Source organism: Aythya marila (assembly GCF_965140915.1).
Source record: "Aythya marila genome assembly, chromosome: 5".
NCBI classification, from domain to species: domain Eukaryota; kingdom Metazoa; phylum Chordata; class Aves; order Anseriformes; family Anatidae; genus Aythya; species Aythya marila.
In genome coordinates this window covers 43,683,762-43,700,353 of record NC_139046.1, presented here as the reverse complement: position 1 = coordinate 43,700,353, position 16,592 = coordinate 43,683,762, and the positions used below count along the sequence as shown (strand labels likewise).

The following is a 16,592-nucleotide window of genomic DNA, read 5'->3' as shown; positions in this document are numbered from 1 at the left end:
GTTTACTGTCTTGAAGCAGCGTTCCATCAAATTGCATTGTAATTAGAGTTTTTAGTAGCTTGCTAGAACAGCGGCTCATGTTTGTGATTATGTACTTTCAGATTTGAAGAATAGAGAGCAGTATCTGAACCTGGGCAAGTCTTTCAGGACTTCTTGGCTCTATATTAAACATGTAATTCGCACTATTTTTGTTACAGCTATAATTAAAATAGAATAATGGGGAAAAATAATAACAAAAAAAAAGTGAAACATATTTCACTATATACTTCAGTTACTGCCAGTCTTACTATTTCTAGACATAGAGAATGGCTGTTTTTAAAACCAGTGTGGCAGCCATTGACAGGCATTTTCAGTGGAGAGCAATGAACTGTTTCTCATTTCTTCTGTAGCGTATCGGTAGTATTGTACTCTGTTTATAAATAAACAGAGCTTAGTGGTGTTCATTAGCAAACAAAACAGTCTTTAAATATTTGTTTTAATATATAGGCTTGCGACTTTAAAATTAAGTACCTCTTTCAGTGCCCTAAATGTGAAGCTCAGTTCTAAGACTTTGAAAACTGTATCTGACTTAAAAGTGCTGGTATGAACTCATGTGGCCTTTAGACACTATGATGTGTTCCTGCCAAGTCTGCTGCTTGTGTTTGTAATTGCTGTTTGTCATCCATGGCTGTACTGTTTCATTTGCTTATTTCTTCATGTGCTGTCAGAATTCTGACCCTGGCTGTATATGTGTTGATTCACTCTACCTCATGTGTGCATCATGTCACGGGATGCGGCAGGCGTACTTACCACACAGTGTGTATGCACGCGGGTGGGCTTTTAATAACTCAGGAAGCCCAGGATAGAAGTGAGGTTGGGAGGAGGCAGAGAGAGGGCATTACCTGTGGACTTTAAATGTCAACCTGTGTAGTGATGAAACCTGATACAGAAATGTTGGGAGTGTTTTTTGGAAGAGGTGTATTTACCAGGCCTCTGTGTGTGTATACATTGTATATATTTTTAGTCCTACAACTCAGGTTGTGAAGTCCTGCTTTATTTTGTGACTAATGAAGCCTTAATATTTTGGACCTCAGACAACAGTTTTGCCTGTTGAAACTTCAAAGTCCATTCATTTGTGAATACTAAGTACCTGTGTGTGGTTTTTAAGTGATCGAGGCCTCCTGGGTTGAACGGGAAGAAAAATCTGGTAGTATGACAGTAGGTAATTAACACGGAAGCATGAAGCATGAGAATTGGATTTCGTAGGTGCAACTCTCAGCCATGCAAGTAATTTCTTCCTTCTTTCAGCCTTTCAATACTCTATACGTTCATTCTCCGTGCTGGTAATTAAAGGCTCCTTCTTAAGTTACCTCAATAACTTCGCAAGTGATGTTGTATAGAAAGAAAACTAAAAGAAAACTACATGACTTAGCAATATGTTGTGATTTTATTTTCCTGCTCTGAATTTATGATTCTTACTCGTCCACAGAATAGGATAGTTCTTTGTTGTGGATAAAAAAGTAATGGGCATTCTGAGTGATTTCTCCTTCCTTTCCCCTATTTTCCTCCCCATATAGCTCAGGTAATGGTCAGACTTCTCTTCCCCTAGTAAGATCCCTCTGCATTTGGGTGGAGGCATATGAGGGCATGATCTGCAGGAAGAATTTGTTTCCTTGGATCTTATAATGAACTTATTGATTTGTTGTTCTACCTGTGTTTGGGATACGTGTTTATAATTAATTTAAATGCGAAGTTGCTTCAATTGTCTTGGGGTTTGTACCACAGCCATAATCACTGACAAAGGATGTCAGCCCTTCAGACCTGGAGAAGTTGTGTACTAGCATCCTTAAGTCCACGTGCACATCAGTCTCAATCTTAAATGTTAATAACTTTTACGGTGTCTCTTCCAACTGTTCAGGTGCGTGGCCGGTCTGCCTGTGTGCACGAATGGAGCAGTGTAGTTGTGTGCTAAATCTGTGTGTGCAAGTCAGTGTCAAAGACAGAAATACCAAACATCAGGATTGCAGTGCTTAAGCCATAGTAGACTTTTTCCTTCACTTGTAACAGTGGCTGCCAGACTAATTTTGTTAGTTCTTTCTCACTATTGTGTAGAGACGAAATACTCCAGCCACGGGTAGTGTACTGATCTCTTGAAGTAATAGGCTGGGTCTGTTCTGTAATCCCACAGAAGGATGATTCTGAATATAACAATATTGTGTAATTACACCTGTAACTTTGCCCTGTCAGTGTCATGACCTTGATGTTAGTTGCTGTTACACTGGGGTAAATTCAGGTTGTGTTTTCTATAATGTTTATGCAGAGGGGTTATAGAAAACCTCTGTGGTTGGATGTTACTTCCTAAAGGAAACAGTTTTTCTATCAAATCTGTAAGTGGCTCTGTGGTTTCAGTTTAAAAAAAAAAAAAAAAGTGGGAAAATACTTGGAGATGCATTACAGAAACTCATGGGAAGGAAGATCAAGTTGTGTTGAGGAGCTTTGTAGGAAATCTTAATGATCTTGCAACTTTTCAGATATCTAAGAAGACCAGTAGGACTCTACTTTTTTTGTGGGGCATATGGGCTGATCTGGTCAGTCAGAATGAAGGTCTCAATTGTTGATGAAATATGAAATTTCTTCATATCTTCTGAACTGGATAAACAGGATGTTGAGTACTACCTGATACTTCAAAATCACATGGTAATGTGTTGAGAGAAACTTAACAGTAGGTGTTAGTTCCAAATGTTTTAAAATCGGGAAGAATAATTAAGAAACTTGAGTACTCACAACAATGTGTGTACAACTTCAGTATGCTGAGCATGCATCCTTCTAACCTAAATGTGCGTGAAGACTAATATGTTTGGTAATATGTTTTCCATTATATAAAGTGACAGCATTCGTGATAGTTCCTAGTTTATCTAATTTTACAGATGCTTTTTTCCTCAGCTGTTTAGTGAACACATAATAGAACACTTTATTTACCATTTTACATACTTTACATGGGTTGGGAGAAAAAGATTTTCCTTGCACGCCTGCCTTTTTCTTTCTGTATCTCCCCCTCCTCCTCCAAGAAGTGGGGAGCAGCTCATTAAAGGAGTTTTATGATCTTTGAGAACCTGATAAATATTCCATAATTACATTCCAATAGGACATTCCTTTCAATAAAAGCTGTGTTTTTCTGGGCAACTTTCACGCTTGAGTTGACTATCTAAATTAGGCACTTTACCTGTGATTGTAGATGTGCAAACATATGCAAATGTGTAAATATCATGAACTAGATGAGACTGTTCAGTGTGCATGCCACGTTTCAACATTTTTTCAAAACATTTAGGAAGTGTAGTGATAATAAATTGCTGAAATATTTGGTTGCATGTGTCTGGTTTTGCTTTGTTGCAGGTTTGAGCAGTGGCATGGGAATGTAGGGAATACTTTGCTCCTTAAATTGACAGAATAATTCTTCAGATAGCATAGACATCGTCTTGCTTTTGGAAGGCACATTTTTTATGATGATAGATTGGAAGTGGAAGAAGTTATGATGGTTGCAGAATCTTCATTATTTTCTTAACATGAAGAAAGATTCATTGAGTCTTAGCTAACATCTAGGAAGTATGATACAAAATGAAAATTTTTGGAATTAGTGGAATTTTATGCAGGGATACTATAGCTGTTAAAATATTCTTGGGTCAAAAAGTGTTTGGATAAATTCATAGAATAAAAATCCTTGGGGGTGTTTAAGTTCAAAGATAGTACCTCTGGTTCAGGATGCTTTTGAGTTACAAGTTGGAGATTGGGCAGCATTTTCTGATGTTTATTCTTCTGTTTTTATACTAATTCCCATGGAGCTGCCTTTTTGGCCACAGTTAAAAGTGGTATGCTGTGGTTGGTGGGCTGTTGGTCTGACCTGATGTAGCCATGTTTATATTCTTTTGACCTCTAAAGTAGCACTGATAGCTTTGATGTTATTGTTTTATAAAATATACCTGCAGTGCAGTTTCAGTAGCCTTTTGCTTAAATAACAAGCTCTGATTAATAGTGGGGACATTGATTGTGATGGAACGTGGTAGGGTTGCAGGTAGGAAAGGCAGATGCCACAGTAGCGAAACGCTTGGTGCGTTCTAACTGCATACAGCAGCTATCGGTTGCAGTCGAGAGGGTTGCTGTTGGAAAAGATGAATAATTGATAAACCGCTATTTCACTGCGTCTTACAGGTGTACCTCAGTACTTATTCTGAATATAAATTAAACTTTTTTTTTTTTTTTTTTTTTTACAGGATTGTTTTAGTAGTTAAACAGCACTAACTGAAAATACAGTGAAATAAGTTGCAAAAAATTGATGAACATTCTTTCTTGGGAATGCTTGTAAATGCCATGAGCTATGCAAATAATATATGCAGCTAAAATGTCTGACTTCTGTTCATGCAGGCCATGGAGGTATGTGCTGTAGCAGGAGTGCTGAAGTACCTCTATGTGAATAAGTGTTGTTTATATGCACGATCAAGTATGGGAGTGCTTAATATCTTTGCTTTATAATGAAACTTTTTTTTTTTCAGTATAAAATAGCATAGATCAAGTTAAAACAAGAAACTTCTGTCATTAGTCATTCTCTAAGCTAATGATGAAAACAGCTGCATATTGTGTGGCATTTGCCCTTTTTGCGGTTTAAAGCACTGAATTGAGAGTTCTGTGTATTTTGGATAGAGGGAAATTAGATTTATCTGAGGGTTTCCTAACCGTGGCTTTTCAGAAGCTTTTTAGTGAAATGAGTTAGAGGCAGATAGCCTCTGGAAGAACTTCAGGTGCCTGCTTTTACTGAAGGCTCAAAGCCTGTGTGGGTAATGTACACAGGGAAGATGCAGTTTTTAATCGGAAGGCAGCTGCTATATAGCTGAGTTTCCCATAAAAGATACCTAGACAAATTTGATGTAAGGAGGTTCCTCAAACTGTTTTGAGCTAAGTAGGAGTTCGTATTTTCTCCTGCCAATGTAGGTACATTATTAATAATACGTTTTATTAATTATAAATTTTAGATACCATTTGTAGCTTTAAAGGATTAGCGTGTTCCTCATAAAAAGGGTTTTCACTAATTCTTCCAATTGCCTAATTCTTCCAATATTCTTTTTTTTTTTTTTTTTTTTTGAGTTGATTTACATCTTTAACTTTTCTATATAATTTTCATGTGATATCCTACAGGCAAAACACAGCGAAAGAGTGCAGGACACTGAGCTACCTGTGCAGCCATGTAGAGATGGAATAAGAAATGATGTGTGGATGGCTATGGGCTTTATGTACATGAAGACACTGATCAGGATAGCAGTTGTGTAGGGTTTTTCCTGCAACACTCCTCCTGTCCACACTAGGGTTCAAAATTATTTTACCGTGTCATGATTACTCTTTCATAAATAATTATTTGGAATAAAATCACTATCAGAAGCAGAGAACAGAACTGTTGTTTAATTAACAGTTACTTTGGTGACGTTTTTCTTTTTTGACACAGCTTTATTTTAGATAAGGCATGTAACACTTCCTGGGGGAGTGCAGTATTTTATTTCTTAGTTTTTGCCATCGCTCCTATGTGTATTTAATGGCTCTCTGAGAAACCTTACTTTGAGGATTTTTAATGAAGTATCTGGTGTTATAATAATTTCTTCCACACTGAAAATAAGGGTTGAGATAGAGGCGCGTGTTTTCATCCTGTTGTCATTTAAGAAGTTGGGAGAAGGTGGTAACGATCTCCTTCCTAATTGACAAAGAGAATGGCTAGGGAAGTTGGATCCTCCACTGATTTAACAAATCTTCAGGACAAATGTGTGACCTGTAACAGCTTTGTTTGTGTATCTGAGAGTTGGATTTTGGCACTTCAGTTGTTCTTGAATTATCCTAAGGAATGGCTCAGCAGGATATACAGTTTAATGATACCTTCTGCTTCATCTGCGTAACTCCAACAGGTATAAGAGCTAATTAAGAAGTTGGCTGTTCTTCAGGACCACTCCTGAATCTCCAGTGTGAGTTCAAGCAGTCTGTAGGATTTTTTTTATCACTATAGTGTTTTTAATAAAAACAGCTGATTAGCAATAATCTGTTGTTAGGAACAAAAGATGAAAATATTTTTTCTGGGTTGAATTCCATTTCATGTTACTGGGGGATGGAGTGTGTTCTTGGCTTTTTTGAAGGGATTGTACATGCTTACGCATATGTTAGTGTTACATGTGCATGCGTTGGCTGTGTGTTCTGAAATACTTAGTTTCTCTGAATACTGATCGAAATGATCCTGAAATAGAGAATGAGCTTGAGAAATTCCAGATGTCTGAGCAACTTCCTCATTAGCTCCCTTTCTTTTAATGGATCACTTGCAGTAAAGTTTCTCTCACTCCCTTACCTTGGCTTGTCTTCTCCCAGAACATGGTTGATACTTAACTGCTATCAAATTTGAGGTTGATGATCATGTAACAACGTTTTAAAATAAAAAATAAAAATAAAATAATAATAATAATAAAAACAACAGAAACTGGCTTTACAGTAGTGGGCAGTGTAATATGCTGGAGAATGCTTGGTTCTACTATGTAACTCCAAGTTGTGGTTTGTTCCTCTGTGAAATAATTTTTATCTCTAAAGTATTCCCAGAGGAATGCTACCATATCTTATTTTGCTTGCTATTGAGGTTAGCACGAGGTAGCTAGAGTATGTTTGCTTGTATTTCAGATAACACACTATGAAAAAGTAGAGAATAAGTAGTAACGGGAAATGGATTTGACTCATTCAAACACTTGGCACTTGGAGTTGTGAAACTGAAATTGCTTGCTTGCTTCAAGGATACGGGTGTTTGTTGGTATGTGTTTTGGTTTGTTTTGGGGTCCTGGGTGAATGAAGTTGTAGTGACCAAACCCCAGGATGCCAGAACAGAAACCTTGGGTACCCTGGAGAGGAAAAGACAAAGATCCTGATTAGACAAACAGAACTTCTGGAAGTATGCAAGGAGAGCGTGTAAACACGTCTGCAAGTTCTGTAAGACTCATTCTGTTCTGTGGCTTTAGCGAGCTTTGTACAGTGGAATTGGCAGAAGGCAGGACTGCTGGCTGCGGTACCGCGCTGATAAGTGGTGTAAACTAGAGACTGTTGGCACTGCTCTGTGCCATGAGGCTAGATTAACGTTTATGAGGTGCAAAATACCCATTCCTCATCAACTTTGTGAGGCCTCTCCTAAAATGCCTTACGCTATACTTTATATGTACTATATATAAGCATTTCAACTCTTCCTCTCTTTTGTTACCTAACTTCTGTTTCCATTAACTTGATTATCAATTTGGTGATGCCAACATGGCTGCCGACTTAATGATGCTGAGCTCTTCAAGCTCTGTGGTATTGTGTTCCTTTGTGTGCATAGAGAGGGCTTCTCGTGTTCTAGCTCTGACAGCTGAGCGTTTTGTTTCCTTTTTCTGTCTGTTCCTTGGGAACGTATGTTACTGACCTGCGGTTGATGAACACTGGCACGAGTGTTCATCACTAAAACGGGTCCCTTTAGCTTGTTTGAGTTCAATATGCTGCAGGTTATACTTCCCCCTTATGTATTCCTAAATAAAAAATAGATGTTCCTGGCTTTGGAAAAGGAAGTGCACGTTCTTGAGAATATTTGCCGTGCTGGCATTTGTCCTTCCCTTTCCACTCCAGTGACTGTAAGCACCTGCCACGCTACAAAGCGTACAACTTTGTTTTGATCTCTGTGCTCTTGTGCTACAACTACAAGTTATGATAGAGAGCTTAATATTCTTAGGTCTATTAGTAGTAGGTGTCTAATGAGGCTCTAAATATTGCATTTAATTACTAGCAGAGTAATTAAACAATGTAACTTCATTTTAATAATGCACCAGAATAATGATGTTGACAGTAAGGATATTTTTAATCTTATCAAATGTTGTGTTTTGATGTTACCATCAGTGTGTAATTAGTCTTACTGGTTGTGGTGGTATCTGCTGGAAAGAAAGCTTTATAACTGGCTTACGTATATGCCCAGAATGTCCAGCAGTTTAAATGAATTTACAGGAATCTTTTTAGATACAAATGGTCAGAGGTGTGTAACTTTTCTTCTTAAGATGGTGCTTGTAGGGCGCATGCGTTTAGTAGAAATGTAGAAAATGTGGAAAATGCGAGTGATAGGGACAGGATGAAGTTTTGCTTAAATAATCACGTAGCTGCTTTCCTCCAGGACCTCTGAGTTTTTCTAGTAAAAGAAAGTCAGTAAACCCCTGAATAATTTGTGCTTTTAAAAATGGGAGCTGTAAATATAGAAATTGGGAAGTGATTTTTGTCTTGTGATCTGTGCAGAACTGGCAAGGTCAACGCTGCAATATAATGGCCCATTCTTTAGTAGTAATTTTGAAAGGAATGCTAAAAATTTGGCCAAAAAAAATCGAGGGCTAGAAGTAACATCTCGGAATGATCCATTTAGAGTTCAGTCTTGGTGGTTGACCAAATATAAATCTGAAAGCAAGCCTCGCTAAGTGCCTCCCTGGCTTTTAGAATGCTTTTTCAGATACTTTTGAATTTTGAAATAGAAAGCAGTTTGGATTAAGGAGTGTGACACAATAGACTGGCACTCCACCTTAAAAAAAATAAATAAATAAAAATTATCTCACTGAGCAGTGTCTACAGGCTTATGTGTAAAGGTAGCTGCCCTTTTTTCTTGTAGAGCAGCCTTGGGAATAATCAGGAAACAAGCTGAAATTTCTGTGAAGTGAAAAATGAGTACTTTATGTAGTCACAGAAGTAGGATAAATGAATTCATAAAGTAAGCTATGTTTTACTCTGTCATTTGATCTAGTGGTTTTAATTTTGATGGAAAGAACACAAACTTAGGTCGTAGTACTTAAATGAAGACCTGGACCCTTGGAATAAGCTACCAAGAGAACTATGGCATTTCTTTCTGTTTAAAAACAAAAACTTGAGACAAACCTTTGCTTTGGTGCAAAGGTAACTGACTGAAGTATGGTCTATCTAAATGTCAAAATGCTTTGATTGATCTTCTCATCTTTTAAAATTGATAACATTTGCATCAATTTTGGTTTGAGAACGCCCTTTTCTAGGTGCCCCCACTCCAGTTTTCTGGTCAGGGAAGCCCAAAGATTATTTTCCTCCAGGAAGAGAGAATTTATACATGTATTTTTGGTTGACTGCACAGCTTTTCTGTAAAATCTTATATGTGCACAGTATTAAATGGCTGTCTTAAATGAAAAGGAAGCTAGTGCTATATGTACTCTAATGGCTCATTTCTGCTAAGAAATACAGTTGACTTTCTATTAACTAAAGTAGAAACATGATCTCAGTGTGGAGAACCTGTAACAAAGTACAATAGCTTAGAAATTTGGTTGGTTGTTGGAGGATGGTGGAACCTACCTCTTGGTAGCTAACAGCTGGTTCTGAAAAATTAGAAATGTGAAGAAGAAAGTCAAAAACAGAAGAAAATGTACAAGAACCTTTCCAGTAGAGATACTAAGACTGCCATTTGCAAAACACTTCTGACCTTGGATGAAGAAGTTCTCTTACAGGTGCTCTGGTTGCTTTGTGCTTGAGTATGTGTTTTGCCACCAGTTCGTGCTGTAAGCTGGAAAAATCAAAGGGTGTTTGTTAAGTTGTGGACCTGTCATTAGCACCCTTGGATCTGTTTCTCGGTGCCTTATAGAGAAGATGCAGGCATGTTCAGTAGTTTATTTTGAAACTCTCATTATTGTGGTATGGGTATATGGTATGGGGTTGCTTTTAAATCTTGTATATTTATGTATGTGTGTATGCACACCTAATGTACACGCATTTATAAGAATCAGCTTTTATGTCTGGGCAGAAAATTACTTGAAAAACTGGAGTGAGAAAATAGGGATTATTTTAGCATTACTTTGCATAGAACATTTTGTGAATAAACTGACATCTTTGGTGAGGCCAAATGTCTTCAAAATACTTTCTTTACTGGGATATCAAAGCAGAGAGAGCATTTGGGTGTTGACGAAAGCCAACTCTGATTTTTGTGCTATTACAAATATGGTGGCAGAGAACTGCTGGTTGGTTTAGTGAAGATGCTGACTAGAGACTAATATAGGAAGTATTTTGTGTTTAACTTTTGACATTGATGGACTTGATTTTAATCTATCAATATATGTAACTGAGGTTCTTGCACTTCTCTTTAGTCTATTGAAAGTGACTATATGTTGATATGTAGAACTATTTAATATTCTTTATTAACTTTTGTCTGTAGAAGTCGTATGAGCACTAACATCCGTATTTGTTGGGAATGCTGATGTGAAATGAATTAAAGTCCAGAAGCAAGTCAGTTATGAAAATAGATGTGGGGTTTTATTTTACATGACTTGATCTTCAGGCGGTACATACTAGAGGAAGGATGCTTATGTTTTCCAACAGACCTAATTGCAAAAAGAGCTTAGTTTATGTATATGAGTTTGATTTGTTTCTTGAGCTTTCTGTAACTCTTATTAGAAACATGACTGCCTCGGAGTCTTGGGGTTTCTGTTCAAACATGTTTAAGAGCTCATTGTACTTGCTAATAGCATGCAGTTACAAGGGTGATATATGGACCCTTCTTGGAGGAGGAGCTGTGTGAGCAGTAAGAAATACCAGTGCTGCTTACGTTTCTGTTAGCTATTTAGTTGTCTGACTGATGACATCTGATGTTTGAATGGAAAGGTGGTGTTTTCTCAGTGAAACTTTTGATACTGGTGGAGATAGAACAACTTGCAGGTAGAAATGAGGGATTTTTTTGGCTTTTCTGAGTGTGTTGTCTGGTTAGGCAGTTTTGGGCCTGCAGGCGTTCCCGTTGATTGTCAATGGATTAAAGAAATAATAAATTATGGCTGTTGATACCTTTCAGCTAAAAAAAGAATACGGAATCTTGGGTCTGCCTGGATTGCTGATGTTCTTGATGGTTTGCATGTCAAGTACAAAGCAAAGTGCGAATTTGGTAGCACAGGAGTTAAGATGTTCAAGTGCAGTGCCTGCGAAGTTCTCAGGTGTGTGGGGAGAAGGAGAGCTGGTGTGTGGGGACGTGTTCAGACACCTTGGCATGGAGCATTTTAGTAGTTCGGTATGTTATGTTATGTTGATGATAACCAGGTTAACTTTATTTTTTCCTGAAATTGATTTGATCATTGAGTCTTGGTGTGTTGTGTTAGTTTCATGCATGGTGCGGCTGCTACATAGTGTGTTACTTAGTTATCTGTGCTCTCCTCTTCCCCTTATCTCCCAGCGTTTCTGTGCATCTAGATGCACATGCTGCCTGCTTTCCCACTGCATCTTTCTCTGGGCCACCTGTCTTTCAGGTGGAACAGTGTTACATTTTAGTCTTTCAGGAGAATGCTGTGTGTAACAGTTTGTATCTATAATTTTAGAGGTTTTTGACTGTTCTTGGGACTTAATCAACTTTTTTTTTTTTTTTTATGTTATTCTGCTATTCCTAAATATCAAATTGATTAGGAGAGTGGCCATAAAAAGAATCCTTGAACAAGAAAAATGATTGCATGAATCATCTCAAGTAAGGAACAGTGACAGAATGGAGGTACGCTTAAGCTGTGTTTTAAGCTGCCACTTAAAAGTTTGACCACAAAATAGAAAAGGAGGAAACTTGAAGAGGCAAACGATGTCATACATATGGTGGGACAAAATAAAATTTACTACTCCTAAATTTGATCAATTGACCGATACATGAATTGGGTAAACTAGAGAAGAAGCAGTGGTACTAGGTGGGAAAAATACTGAAGATCTGCAAAAATTTTAACAATAGGGTTAGAAATGGAAAGCTAAATTTTCTGGAAGGTGTTCAAAGAAGCTGTTGGAACTTCATGGTAACCTGTCCCGTAGGGGAGAAAATAAAAAAAGGCAAGCTTTTGACTTTAAATGATCTGAGATAACATAGTGGTAGCAAAAACTAGGAAGGATATATTCAGGGAAGGATAGGATTTTGCAATCCTGGTTTCAGCTATACCCATTGCAAGGCAAAAGGGGACTTGCAGATGAGCAGATTCCCTTGTATCTGTCAATTATCATTAACTAAACAGATTCCTCTTTGGGATCAGCTGTATTTGTTCGTTTTGTTTTTTTTTTTAATCTGGCACTCTTGTGGGAAAGTTGCTCAAGGATGTCACTTTTCTGATGGTTAGTATTTGCTTTTGAGAAATGATCGGAAAGTGATCAGATAGGTCTGAGGAAAGTATCAGTTGAAGATCAAGAAATGAACATCAGCTGAAATGAAAAAGGTCTATAAAAAAGGGAACCTTTAGGAAACATCTCCATATCATTACTACTGTAGGTACAGTAGTTACTGACCTCATATGTAACTCATTATTGACAAGGTTCCCCAGAAAATCGTTTTCCAATTCCTTTTTATTCTACAGAAACTTTAAACGTTTCAAATGTCTTTGAAACATGTATGATCCTGCTATAAACACCGGCACCTGCCTTACTGCACAGTTCCTTAGAGTAAGAATCTTACTAGAGTCTTTAATTTGCAAAATCAAGTCTGATTTGAAATGGAATTTATTTAATTTTTATTTAAAGTAGTGAAGGTCTTTCTTTAAAGTCCATTTGTTCTTCAAGATAGTTTAAGGATTAATTAAAATACAAAGATATCATCAGGTCCATATGGGTATACAGAAGCTCTTCTTAATGCATCAGGGTTTACATGTTCTTAATGCAGTGATGTTTCAAACTGTCTTTGTTGAAAATTGAGGGTGGAGGCTGTTCTCTCATGTTCCCTTTGCTTTTTGTGAATGAGAACTAGAACAGCAATAGCTGTACAGGTGTGTCAGCTTTTATATTGCTGCTATTAGTCAAGCCTTCCACCTCACTGGTATATTTTATTTTTCCAAAACCATTCTGCTTTATCTTCAGTGTAATAAACATCTAAGAATGAAGATTAATTTTTTGTGTGTAATTATATGATTCAAACAAAATACTAAAAAAAATAAAAATAATCTTACTATTGTTCTTAGCCTTGTGACATGCCCTAATAGGATAAGCACGCATTGATGTGCGCGCTGGTATGTATATTCAAGCTGCTTCAGTGTATTATGTTTCTTTCAGAAATATTGCAGGCCTTTCCTTCCTTCCTTCTGGAACTCTGAATGGGCTTTAGAAAAATGTGAGCATTGCGTTGCGGGTGGCGTTGCTTTACATGCAGTTGATTTATTTTCAAAACAATCTTTTTCTTCTCTTCTAGAGAGTTAAGTGTTTACAATTGATCTAGAAAGTAAGTATACCTACTTACCAGGTGTGTTCCTGGATTGGTGAATCCACTAGAGTTTGGTTGCCTGAATTATATAGAAAAGCGTTACTATTCCAACAGCACAAGATAAATTCTTCATAAAGTCATGCTTTACCAATTAATGCAGATTACTTGCCTCTTTTTCTCCATGATACATCTTAATAGGTTTGAGTTCTTAGATGGATATTTCAAGTGCTGTACATCAGGATTTATTAATACCGTAAGACTGTGAAACCCTATATATGTATTATTAAATTACCCTTAGGTTGCATATGCAATTTTACCTGCCCAAAACAATATAATAACTTCTCTCCCTTGTTCTCAATGGCTATGAGAAATATGTTTAATCAAGATAAACAGTTGTCCTTAAGTCAGGCTTTTCTGTGTGTTTGGAGCAACAAAAAGGATTTTTAATGAGCGCTGCTATTATGGGCAGTGCTGTGTAAAATGTAGAGCAGTTTTAAAACCATTCACATTTCTTTAAAAATGAAACAAAGCAAGATCTTCACTTTACTCCCAGAAAATATTTCTTCAAATTTTTCAATGGTCAACTTCGATGTGAAATACTGATTTTTGAATAAGTTGAAGTTATGTGGAAGTTCTCTGGCAAACTAAATGTTCTGGTATACTTGGATCAAACAGTGTAAGGGATGTGGAGCATGGGATGTGGATTGTCAGTGAAATGAGTGATTCATTCGTACATAGTTAAGGAAAATTTCAGTATTCCTGTTTGAGATCTTGGAGTTTATTTGTTGAAAGACTGTTGTCTGTTTATTGCTTGAAAAAATGAATACCCTTCCATCTGTAAAATCTAGTACAGGTTTGTCCAAAATGCAGCATTCTGTTAAAATAGAACTAAGTTTACCAAGTCTCTAATATTAGATGCTAGAATTCTAGCTTGTCTCCTTCCATATTTACATGTAGGTCCTGTAGTTATTTAACCTCAGCCAGTGCTTTTCCATGGGATCCATACCATTCAAGTAGTTGCTCCGTATTTCTTTTTAGCCTTGTATTTTGCCTTGCCTAGTATTAGGCTTTATTTCATGCATCCTTGCACAAATACAAAATATCTGCCACTCTGTTTCTAAGTACTCTCTGAATTCACTTTAATAATAAAATGCAGCGAATTCATGTGGTAGTACTCTTATTTACAGCTGAGGGGCCAAAGTGTAGAGGGAACACAGAGCTATCAAGTGTCCCTTATTTTTGTAGAAAAATAGCAGGTATCAGAGAGATGGGAAAATACCATAAATACGAAAATGAGCAGTCTGGTAGAACAGGGAGAGTCTGCCCTGAAGGAAGAGGCTTCTGAGCTTGTTTACAATGAAAGGATTTGAAGCACACTCCTATTGGGGGGAGTGGAGTCTAACACACATAACAATCATACGTAACTAAACGAAACTGGATTTTTTTAAAGCCATGTGAAAGCTATGTTTTTGCATACGGAACTATTGTTTTATACATGTTCTGTAAAATAATGTTTTTTTCCCCCTTGAGAAATGATTTTGCTAATACACTTCTTAAAATCCATTTTGATTGGATTTGTAATTTAGGAGAGACCGTACTCGTCTTCTCTGTTGCCTTGTCTCTCCCCTCTTTGTGGTTTTTGTGACCTGGACATGCAAGTTATGATTTTTGTGGTCAGTTTAGGCTCATCTGAGACCGTACTTTGGTATCCTGTTTGCATCCCTTGTGCTAGCCTAAGTACTCCCATGGCTGTTCAGAGTAGGATCAGGAAACTGATGTAATTCAGAACTGAGTAAAAAATAAATAGAATGATTTCCTCGTTAGGCTTAATGTATGGCAGCAAAAGCGGCAGTGTCAGCACAGTCGAGGGAACAGAAATACAAGCAGGAGGAGGATTGATCCTCTTACTATCGGCCTGAGGGCTTACAAATTGGTTAAAGGCAATGTAAAGAATCCTCTTGTAACTGGCAGGCAGGGAGGGAAGAGGAGTATCAAATTGTCCTGTCCTGTTTTTACTTTCCAATGTTAGTGCCAGTCAATCCTTAATCACCAGAATGGCTATAAATTGTATCAAATTCCTCTCAAAAGAAAGGAATGTCTAAAGATTGAGAAAGCTGTATTATGTAGAGAGCATTTTTTCAGTGTTTGTATGGAACTTAAAATTAGAACAACAACTGAGGGAGATGGGTCTGTTTACTGCATCTTCTTTTTTTTTTTTTTTATTGAACCTGAGATTTACTGCTTCTCAAAGAAATCAGGGTTGGGAAATTGTATGTTAATTCTTGGGGCTCAACGTCATGCAAAATGTCTAGTAATAGCTTTGACAACCCTCATTCCTCAATTGAAGACCTGAGGAAACAAGTTAATTATTACAACACCTACAGCAAACCTGCAGTAAATCCTACCCTTGGTTTCATATTGAAGGTCTCCATGTCTAACAATCTTCCTAAAGCCTAAATTCATTTCCTCTATTTCTAAACATCTAACTATTAACTTCTGCAGAGATAGCTTCAATTAGGTTTAAGCCATGTGACAGTCACAAGGGGGGTGAGTCCCTAGGCCAGCTACATGTGTGTATAAACAATAGGAAGTGGTGCCAAAAGACGTCTGCCAATGCTGACAAAAATGACGAAGATTATGGAGAGCATTCCTTTGCCAGCCTTTCTGCTCAACCTTTCGGACCCTGTGAAGACTGCTACAAATGTTATTGTATATTAAGGATTTTTTCAAGCCTTTTATAAGGCTGGTTTTATCTGATAAGTACAAAGACTCAATTCTTTGTGGCCAAGTATCCAGAAGTGCTTCCAGAAGAAGGAAGTAGTTTGGCTGTGACCATTTTGGAGGCTTATGCCTCTCTCTGTGTGTGGTCGTGGTTAATTTATTTTCATCTCTGTGGTCTGCAAACTGAGGATGAAGTAAAGTCCGACAGTTGCAGCTGGCAGCTAAGCTAAGATCTGTCAAATAGTTCCAACAGGATGCTCAGGATGCTAGGCAAAGACAGATGACTGAGGGAAGGGTTGAAGACCATCACTTACAGAAGACCTGAATTTTGGAAGGAGTTGAATACTACATTAGAGTTAAAGAGCTTAAAAGCATTTGTGGCTGTAGTTAAATGATAATTGAAGTACTTATTCCTGTTTTTTTCATCAAGAGTCTGTGTATGCAGTAATTTCCTAATGTTTGAAGTATGGTGGTGAGCATATATGCAAGTAACATACTAGCCTTATAAAATTGCTTTTATAACCACTTTGTGGACTTCTGTATTTATGTATAAGGGTATTGTTTACTTACAAGCTTTTGTTATCATTGACTAATGGAAATTAGGATAACAGGTTGGGCTTGCGGAATTGTTTGGCCATTTGCTGCCTCAGGTACTAGGGGTTGTAAATGG

At 37.3% G+C, this 16,592-nt stretch overlaps 1 protein-coding gene across 3 annotated transcripts in view; it reads left to right on the top strand.

Annotated features, from left to right (window-relative positions):
- The window catches only part of STRN3 (striatin 3), a 59,983-nt gene that overhangs the window by 1,584 nt on the left and 41,807 nt on the right, over positions 1-16,592 (top strand). The gene's annotated exons all lie outside the window — the stretch shown is intronic.